Here is an 11,058-nt window from a genome sequence, read left to right as displayed (position 1 = left end):
CCCTTCTTTAGGAGAAGCCTGAATAGTTTTACATAATTTACCCTCTCGAACGCCTTAGAGCCATCTAACATTACGCAATATACAGGAGTGTTCGGAGAGTTGTAATACTTTATGGTTTCCTCGACAGCATAACTATACAATAATGCATAGTTGACAGGCCTTTCTTAAATCCAAACTGCGCATCTGAGGCTAATAGATACTCACCATGGTTTTTCAATACAATGTAGTGAAATATCTTTCCAATTATGCTACTTAAAGCTATGCCACGATAGTTTTTTGAGGAATTCAACGATTTCCAGGCGTTCATCGGTATGGTAAACGGTAGTTAATCTGAAATCTTTCGGACAGTAGCAATTAGTTAACATTGCTTGTAACAAAATATATATTCTTAATTGTTCGCCAGCATGCCGAAAGTGGTTTGTATTCAGCGAAGGAATGCTATCTTTTTTGAAACACCTGATACCGTAAATTACGTCTTCGACTGTTACGTAATGATTGGATTTACAAGCACCCGCACAACAACTCGCTTGGATTTGCCTGTCTATGTCTGACCTTAACTCACGCATTTCAGTTTACCACACTCTACCATCCATACCAGACACACCATGCAGGCTAATATTACAACCTATATCACTTTGATATTTAGAGAACTGTTCTTCCCATAACCAGTGTTCTTCAACTAGGAAAAAATTAGTGTCCTTTAGGAGATCACGTATAAATTCTCTGTGGCCGGGCCCTGAGCCAGTGCTATTGTAACATTCCAGTTTTCAGTTGAACACCAGTTTCCTGTAATTCATTTGATGTAATTCAAGCGAATGCCGTAACTGTAACGCAGATATTAAATAAATAAGCATCACACAAATACTATTTTACTTTCTCAATCAATTAACCGCTTGATTCACTTTTTATACCATTTTACAATATTCTATTAAATTTATGGTTATCGTGTGCAGCGCCCTTACAAGAGGCAGTATATGACATGGTTTTCAATTTGTTGATGAATAAGGTGGTAACATCCAAGGCATTAATATCAACACCTCCTCTAATCAAACCTATAATTAACCTCAGTGTTGTTCAATCACTGGTATTTCTGGCAAATACGGATAATTCAGGAGAGAAAAAAACTTCCGAGACAAAACATTCCAAAGAGGTACCAGTATCTAAAGCGTTTCTAGGAGCTGTCGATCAATCTGGAAGCGGGTGGATTTCCATACCAGTAGTTTAGTATGTATGTCCATACGAACAGTACCATTCAACCGAGTTAACACTAGTTAATTAAATCCTGATTATCACACAGGTTTTGCCTTTGGTGTTCCAAGGTGAATTATATCATTTGATGAAGTCTGTGTTATCTTCTTCTTCTTATTGGCGTTCGAGTTACTATATGCGAGGTCCAATCTACTGTTACCTCCCACTGTTCTTAGATTGAGGGGCGGCAACACGGCTTTGGACACTATTCACAGTGTTGAAAGTAGTGAAGAGCAAAAAAAGGAAAAGAATGCGAGACAGAAACGTCGAGTAGTTGCTGGCCAATCTGAGAAAAGTACGGGAGCTCCTGACCCTGGCAGAGACATCTTCGTGTTCAGGTTAGAAAAGGACACCACTTGTGATCATGACGACCTGGAGAAATTTTTGGTGGAAATGGAGTTTACGGTACTTGATGTGAAATGTTTGTCTCAAGGATGCCAAATACAAATCTTTCAAAGTGTCGGTCCCCAAGAATCAGGAATCAACACTGACTTTCATTCATACTCGAGAGCGTATTATTGGGATACAACTTGGAATGATGTTGTTCTTTGCTTCCGGCAGAGTCTTGCCAATGCATCGTTCCGAACAAAGATGATCACTTTACAGAGAGTTCACTCTGCTCCATAATTTAGGCTCTTAGCTGGCTTTCTGTATTTATGCTCGTGTATTTGGGCCTGAATTCTGCATTTTGGATTGTGTATTTAGGCCTGAATTTTTTAGGTAGGATGAAAAATAATGGTTTTTGATGAAGTCGATTTCCCAAATCAGTTTTTAGCAAAGTCATGCAGGAAGATTGCCGGAAAAAGAACACTGTATGATAGTTTGCTCCAAGATTTTGTCATCGCGTTTGGATTTTCACTAAACCAAACACTAATGAATATGTAAATCATGTCCAACCATGTTAATCCATTTATAAATTCAATGCGGTCACAACCGCTCCACAAAAGGTTACAGTACAGGAAATGTTGCCATGTGATGTGCATGACTTGGTAAGGGTTCGACCAAAACCCAAAAGTCATGATTTGGACGTGTAGCACAAGCTTGCTGGTACGTCATCGTGATGTGCCATATCATGGCATAATATTCTGGAGCAGCCGAGGACGGATTGAAATTCTGAATGGATTAAAGCGACGGGACATTACGTCAACATTAATATAGGGTAGTTTTAATGAAAATCCAAGTGTAAATTGTAAATATGAGAACTGGTCCTACATTTTGAAACCAAACGCGCTTTTTTCCTTTTCATTGTTCATTTATTTAACGTTGTTTTTCTGTTACTTTATTAAGGATTATTTGACACGTCCATTGGTGGCTCACGTTGCAGAATGCCCACGGTAATTTGTTTGGCCACGGCGGACTGGGATGGTATCGTAGTAACAAACTTCTCTCGATTCAATCATGTTGCCTGAAAACAAAAGCAGGCGAAACCATTTACAATGCGCCGTCTGCCACCTGAATCACTGCACTGTTTTTTATTTGGGTATTTGACAGTCTCTATTCAACGTGAGATCTCATATCATTGAAAAATCTAATTTGGATTAATGAGTCAATGTACAATGTACTTTTAAATTGGTTTTAATATGTTGGTTTTTGTTAGATTCTCTCATGTGTTTTATTCGTTAGTCCACTGCATGTGATTATTCTAAATACCATTCTTCTAAATCCAGAACCCGTCATGATATAGATGTAAAAATTGATAAACGAATTAACTGTGGACAACACGTAGGAGGAATTCACGACCACGGATAACACGTGCATATCGATGCCCCACTCTTGAGACTTCCCGGACCATGCCGCAACAACGTACGTCACATTTGTCACGAACGGCGGCAGCTCCAGAAATATGAATACTGTAACGACTGCAACAACGCGAAGCGTAATGGCGACCGCTTCTCTCTGGCGGCCATCTTGGTTGCCAATATTTCCCCTTGCAGCCACTTTAACTGATTTGATTAAAAAATAATTCATAACCGTCATAACCCCGACTGGAATAATAAAGAGAAAAGTGTACGTTAAGCCAACGGCGTATACCCATTCAAAAAGAGGATGTTCGCGAGTAAACGTAGAAACCCGCGCATAAGGCTTCAGACTTTGAGAACATCTGTCAAAATAATAAAAAGTATCGACATAAAAGAAATTCGGGATGTTGAATATCAAAGAGAATAAAGAAACGCCGCAAATTGCATACATTGCGTTTTTCTTAGTACAAATAGTGGTAGCTCGCAACGGGCGCGTCACCGCAAAGAAGCGCTCCGCGGTTATGAACACCACGACATAGACGGCTATGGTCTTGCTGAACCACGTAATGGCCCACAGATATTGTTGGCTATACTGAAAAATCTCGTAATAATCTACAAACTTGCCAGTGTAATGAAAAATCATTGGGAAACTGTACTCAAGTGCGTAGGTTACGAGGACGAAGTTGTCGGCCATTGCGAGCGCGCGGAGCAACACTGATGTCGAGGATGATTTCATCTCTCGGCCAAGAACGATGAAACTTAGGGTGTTTCCTACTAGTCCGAGGAAGGTCAGGGACAACATCAATGGGACTGTCATGACAAAGTAGACATGACCCGCCGACCCGCCGCCTGCGAAGAAGGGCCAGTAAAGACACCGGATGGGTCTGGGAATCGTCGGTAACAGGGTCGACGCCATGGAGAGATTTCGTGTAGATGATTCAATGAAACCATCCATTTTGTCTTGATTGCCGTATATCAAAATTTAGCAGGAAATTTCAAGTTGATCAAAAGAACTCGCAGCCACTAATACTGTCCTCACGGCTTATCTATAGATAATTTGTTCAGTTGACATGTTCTTATTTTACAAAAAATATATATATCACACCTTTGCAAATATCGGTGATATCGATTTCCCTGGATGTCTACTGGATGAAAATGCAGGTGTTAACCCACAAGTAAAAATGGTACGGGTAACTGACATATAATGGTATAGTGGCTCCAAAAAGCTCTCACTTTTCTCGTATCGTTGATTTTTAGTTTTATATCCAGCTGTAACAATTTGTCAAACTACGTAGTGATCAACGCGTACGGAAGTTTTGATATACGCACTGGTGGAACAATGAAGCAATATAGTTGTTGATGAAATCCGGATTCCCATACGTATGAGAATTTTCAATGAATGCAGACAGGAGTGAGATGCTCCGCCGCTTGATTTATGTTGTACCGTTTCCAACAGACGGTCCTGACGAACAGCCAGAAGGTGCGTTCCACATAAAACGTATGATACAAAGTGTCGATCCTTCTCTCCGTAAACGATGGAAGATATGCGAAACTGCGTCAAAGAAAATGCCCCAAAATGAACTTACTTCGAGAAGTTTCAAAGCGATTTCTTACACGACATCAGTAAACATGTAATCTGCTTTCAATGATATTCGTTCTTGCGATTGTCTGCGTGTAGTCATTTAGAACTGCGCATTTCACTTTGAAACGCGGCGGGACGTGCATTTGATTCACCTGTTTCAAAGATATTCAACCGTAGCTTTTTCTCCTTGAAACCGGCGCTGATACGGAAGTTGTGTTAGACAAGTTGGAGAATATCAGCTTCGAGAATATGGCTACTTCTTCACACACCAAATCACAACAATGTATGTGGTCTGCTTTCCTTCTTCATACCACACTTGAGAGTGCATGCGATGGAGTGATTTAAGATAATTCGTCACGAACATTATTTCGAATTTTTGATGCAGGCAAAGATAAACAAGGGCGTTTTCAAATAACGTTTCCGGACTACTTTCCTGGTTGTAACGCATATTAAAGCATGCTTGTAACAAAAATTACACAAACTTCGACATGGTTCCACTTTTGTTTCTGTTATTGCAAACGAAAATGATGCGAGTGTCGATGATTGGTAGACGCCAGTGCAGTCCATTGATGTGCAAGATTTGTAGACACCAGTACTGTCGTGAAAATGTTTTTAAGATTGACCAATATATGTTGAAATGTGTATCTAGTCGCCAAACATTACATAGATATAGTGGGATAAACTGTGACAAACTTCAAAAGGAACATAATTGATTCACTAATAGGAAACATATTATTGTACGCCAATGGTATGATTGCGTTCCCACGCCACAAAAATATTTGACATTACCTCCGTGATGACTTTAAAGGTAGTTAAATTCCTCATTGAAATCGCCAATGATACGATATACATGTATTCGACGCCGAGTTAAAACGTCGACTCGGGCCACTTCGATTTTTTTGACGATACTTTAACGTCGAAGAGATTCGTTAGTTATGTAATAATCCGAGATACAAACTATTCATCAATCAATGACTGTGAAAATTAAACGATTATAAAACTTACCTCCGAATTATCGATGACTATCAGTTCATCTTGTTAACGGAATGACCTTGACCACGATATTAAAACGAGTCCAAAGTGATAAGCATGCGTCAGCACCAACTGCAAACGGGGCATATAGTAACAACCTGGCCGATGATTGAAAACATCCTCATCATCAGCCAGGAGTCCCGTAACCACCATCGCAAGATCAAGAAGGCCATCAACATCAAAGGACTGAACAAGGCTAAGCTGAACCGGAAAAAAAGGTGGGACACCCCAACTTCTGCCTGCCACTGCCCCGTGAAGATGCTGGAGAAGGCAGACTGACAAGACTCAAGATTTGGACCTTTCTATCTTGGGGCCAATGTCATTCCGTGAACAAGATGGACTGATGTTCATCGAAAATGCTGAAGTTTGTTCAATGATAGCGATATTTTTTGTTCGTAAAATATATAAAGTTTGTTATTTCACTGCCATGCTGAGAGAAGAAACCGTTCTCTAATACTGCCAATTGGCCAAAGCCTGCTATCCTCTTGAATCATTCCTTTAGAATCATTGTCATCGTCGATTGAAACTGCATGAAACTCCAAAACAGGATGCGATCCTGATGACGCACCAGCTATTTTGAATTAGCACCGAGTAGAAGATATCTAACTTTGATGTCCTGAGCAATTTTCTTCGCAATTTTGAACAGGAGAACGTAACTGGTGTATATGAAAACCAATATTGAACTGGAATCCGGTATAATACCGCTCTCTGTCATGTATGTCAGTTCCTTTGCTCGGCGCATCGAACCTTGGGCGAGGCAATGCTTTCGCCGCATTTAGACGTAAAAGGTTGAGATCGCAAATTAAATTCCTTTCAGAACACCAACCCACCATGCCAAAGTTATTTTGTCCTTTCCGCTCGCTCTTTCGAGAATAACTGCTCCAGTAAGTGGTATTATATAAAATAAGCTCTTTGTAACACCAGCTCTGTCTTGAGACCCTTTGTCTATCAGACTACCTCATGCCCAGAGGGAAGATACTTTTTTCTTTGCAGGATATTAAACCTGGTGTATCCAATATCAGATAATAATTACGATACATAAATAGGTAATTGCAGCACTCAAATGACAATGGTCATACAATTAACTGCCAATCAATAGCTCGTTTGGTATGGCGATGCGTCAAGCCAATGTTGTATAATTGCATGCTAGTTTCAAATAACATTATAAACTCTTTTATCCCAGTGTACAAGTTTATGTGTCCTATGATAGAGCGCCAAGGCAAGAAATACTATACGGTGTCATGGTCTTTATGGAACTATATTCCTTAATCCGTTTCCATAAATTTACAAGATAAACTTCCTCAACAACATACTTTGCTTATTTCTGGTAAAGTATGACGTACTTGGTACTCACTTCATATTTGCACTCATCAACGCATTTGATGCAAAATATGTAGGTTTCCACTGAATGTGATTCGTCGCAATACAACGATGCAATTTCTGCTATGTTTTGGTAGAGTGTGGCATGAAACCTAATGGTAACTACATGTATATCAAATTGTTTCCACCCACAGTATAGGTTTCCACGGAGAACGATTTTGTTTTAACAGCTTCTTATAAATGCCAAAAAGTTACATTTTAGTTTAGTTGTATACATCATTCCGTTATGTTTTATTCTCGTGATTTTGCACTTACTACTGCTACGTTCTGAAGGCTTGCGAAACCTGCCTATTTCACTAATCTTGCGACAAACTATGAACGACGAAGCACCATGTTTCGGTCTGTTGCACCTTTAAACCTGCCCCTGTAGCAAAAATCCGCGCAAATCAGCGTAAATACGACGTTCACCTACGTAACCTGGCCTCAGCTGCACGACAACCTTGATCATTCAGGTTTAATTCAGCTTGGTCATGGTGAAATTGTTATATCAAGGTCCATGTGCTTAACATTCACGCTGTATTACCACTGACAACTTTGCTTCTCGGCAAACAAAAATCTCCAACCGTACGTTTATATCATTTTTATGGATCAGAGAAAGTTACTGGCACCATTTGCGTCACTACATGGCCTCTGTGCCATTGCGATGTTGAGATATTTAAAGGTCAAGGCCAAACAGCTCTTATAAACCCTCATACGACATAGACATCGGAACGATTTCATAACGATCCTGATAGCCTTACTAGGAGGTTAACACTACTGACTACCACGTAAAAGGCTTATGATGTAAGACGCCCGGACTCCCGATCACGCCCGACGCCTACCTACGCCTGGTCTGCAGATTATACCTTGCTACTGCAGGTCACGTGATGTAAATAAACGTACGTGCTCCACACTTTGCATTTCAATACCAAATACGGATATGGATTTTCCCGGAAATTCGACAGGTTGCATGCAATTGACACCTTGACCGGTCTGTATTAAGGTTGTTAAGGACTATCTGGACTGAGAAAGGCTTGACATTTCAAGGAACGCTTGCAATCAGAAAGTGTAGCGAGAGATCCCACGTCGATCCTACTAAAGAAAATACTCTTGGTTAATGTACTGTAAGGTATTTGTAGGGTATTGTAAGATAAATGAGGGGGTAATTTGGTCCTCCTGGCTCTTCACTGATCGCCGGTCTCATTCTTCACAGTCCTTCGAATGTGACTTGACCGGAGTTCCCTGTATCAATAAACCTAACAAATGAAGCACCGCTCAAAGCCGTATCGGCATGCAAAAACGCTCGATCCTGTCTTAGAGAGGAAATACTCGCTGAAGAAAATCAAATCCGAGTGCAGATCGAACGCTGAAGATGAAGAAGAAGGTACGGTGTCATGTCTTAGTGGTTTTTTTCAAGAGTTCACCACTTCTCTGTGCATCTAAAGTCATTATTGCCGATTAGATATACAACATAGAACTTATGTGTGTCTTATTTATAGGTGAACTCGCAAAGGACTTGTGAAAGTTGTCCTTTGTCACGTCAGGATGTCCTCACAGCGTACCTGCCTTACTTACCTATGTATGTTTTAACAACGGAATCGGAATACATTGTAGGCAAGTGGGCTAGTTATGGCATGGCGCTCATGGATACACCAAATAAAGAAACTAAATATAAGCTATTCAAGGTTACTTCGATCAGGTCGAAAATCCCGCTGAGATTCATTGTGATATTTTTTAGTGACTATCTTATTCTAAATCTCCTTCAGAATCATGTCGAAACATGATTTTTGGAAGACTCTACTACGTTTAGATCTTTTAAGATCTAAACGTAGTAGAGTTTATACATCCTCATACATTTAAAAATGTATAAGGATTGTGTGTATGAACATTAATTCAGAAACTGAAAAAGATATCCGATCATCTAATGATTTCAGGATAACCTTATCGGGATTTTGACATGTGAAGCCAGTTCGGTCAGTGGGTCTCAGGGTTCAGCCCAAAGGAACAGAATGCCGCGGGCAGTGTGTTCTGAGATGATCGAGGACCTGACTCATTCCATTTCGTTATGAGAGGATAGAGGACCTGAACCATTCCATTTCGACAAACGAAAAGACTGGCTGAGTTCCATACACTCAGCCAGGTTAACGTCTGGTTGTCTTAGCCAATGTGGATGTTGGCGATGTATCCCTCCCTCGGCAGATGATCATGAGGTACAGATCCTTCAGAACTGTTCGGACATCATTTCTGTATTTACGCCCACCCCCAATACAGTAGAGGTAGAAGTTAACAGAGTAATTCTGATGCCAGACTTCGAGCAATACCCAATATTCGACCCCGTAGCGGAGGATCCAATAAGGGTCTTCTAAGTTGTATATGTCTTTGAGGGCTGGGATGTTCATCACAGAGTCATACATCCTGAAAAAAAGTTACCAGGTGTTGCTCAGCAGATACTTCTTTTCGGACGTTCAGTCGGCGGAAGTGTGAACAAGATATCCATATTTTGTGCCCAGTTAATCACGTGCATGAATAAATATACCTTGGTAACTCCTCGGATACTGAGGTTTCCGCAACAACCCGACACAAATTTTGAATTTGATCCAAACGTCTGCCGAAAGCCGCTGATTCTAAGTGCGCATCGATCAAGTGAGTATTCAAGTGAGTGTATCATACAAGAAAATAAACTGTCGCCTCCCCACACCCATCCTATGCTTAGGCCAACACTCGGCACTATCGACCGAGCTTATGTAACGTGTGCAAGGAGAGGAGGGTACGACTGACTCTGGATCTTCGAGGATGCCCCGCCACCAGTTGTATGAATAATGCTTCGCACAAGCAAAATATGGGCTGTTTGATACATTACCGTGCCAAGTTTTGCCAAGGATAAGCATTTCGTTCGAACAAAGTTCCGCAATATTATTGTCTACCCTCACCCCTTGAATAATATGATCAGCCCGTTGCAAAGCACATCTCCTGCGAGTGAAAACAAGCGCAATTACCTGTAAGGGATTGAACACATGACGTAAGCGATGCAGACAAGGATCAACATCCGAGTTAGATACTTGGTGTCCTTGTCACGCCTCTTCTGACCCTTGGATCCGGCGACCTCCATCGTTGTTCTCTCCTTGTTCGCTTTGTGAACCTACAGTATCAGACGACAGTTAATTTGGAAATCTGCTATTAAAGTCAACAGGAGTCGAAATTCGTATATCGGCAAATGATGCAAGCAGCACCCACCAATTCAACTGTGTATAGTGTGTGCTGACTTACATTTAGTAAAGTATGCGCGAACCAAAATCCAGTCAAGACATTTTAGCAAACTCTGCATGATTTCTTTTTCTCCAAGTAACGGATGAAGATATATAATGTAGTCACAAGGTCAGCAACAACAGTCACATGATTCATAAGAGACTGAGAAATAAAATAAAAGAGTGTACAGGTTCACTTTATATTTCGAACAAGTTATCTTTAATTCTTGCTCACCGTGATGATGATCCACAAATTGCTAATGACGATGATAACGAAGGGTATGAGTGTCCCGAAGCCGAGCTGAAAGCCCAAAGCAAGGCCCTCGAGAAAAGGGCTTTCGGGTACATCGGCTCGCAAGATGTCAGTACCTGCAACAACCGAAGCTAGACAACTAATATTTGAAGCAAGATACATACAATCATAATACTTTACGGAGCTTCCCGTTTCGAATATGTCAAGAAATAACATCGGCGCAGCTAGCCCGGAGAATTCCACGAGACGTAGCTAGATTTAGATGTGCCAACACGTGGCCGCATTTCTTAAGTATTCACAAATGTCGATATCTCACTAAATCTGACGGATTACCAACTGGTCTTAAACAAATTGACAGAACAAATTGGTAATTCATCGCTGAAATTAACAAGGACGTCATTGCATGCGCAGATGTTCGATTCTGCGAAATCTATTTTAGAAACGAGATGTGCTAGAGCTAGAGTGCGGTCAGGATCTAAAACTAGACTAGAAGAAGAACATTATTTATTACAAGATGACCATATACTCACCTAAAACGTCTTCCTTATGATATCTGTAGGTGTAGAACAAGTTTGCATTCACTAAGGCAATAGTTATCCC

At 40.7% G+C, this 11,058-nt stretch overlaps 2 long non-coding RNA genes across 2 annotated transcripts; both read right to left on the bottom strand.

Annotated features, from left to right (window-relative positions):
* Window positions 1-1,292: 1,292 nt before the first annotated feature.
* LOC135502329 (uncharacterized) lies at window positions 1,293-6,456 on the bottom strand. The gene is made up of 2 exons (XR_010449756.1): window positions 5,575-6,456; window positions 1,293-5,164 (listed from the first exon to the last, which is right to left on the bottom strand). It is a non-coding gene; the product is annotated as an uncharacterized LOC135502329 (long non-coding RNA).
* Window positions 6,457-9,298: 2,842 nt separating this feature from the next.
* LOC135502057 (uncharacterized) lies at window positions 9,299-10,504 on the bottom strand. The gene is made up of 3 exons (XR_010449731.1): window positions 10,441-10,504; window positions 9,957-10,099; window positions 9,299-9,375 (listed from the first exon to the last, which is right to left on the bottom strand). It is a non-coding gene; the product is annotated as an uncharacterized LOC135502057 (long non-coding RNA).
* Between the last annotated feature and the right edge of the window lie 554 nt (window positions 10,505-11,058).

The sequence above is a fragment of the Lineus longissimus genome, chromosome 18 (genome assembly GCF_910592395.1).
Source record: "Lineus longissimus chromosome 18, tnLinLong1.2, whole genome shotgun sequence".
NCBI lineage: Eukaryota > Metazoa > Nemertea > Pilidiophora > Heteronemertea > Lineidae > Lineus > Lineus longissimus.
Note: the sequence above shows the minus strand (reverse complement) of the source record. Positions and strands in the feature narration are given on the sequence as shown.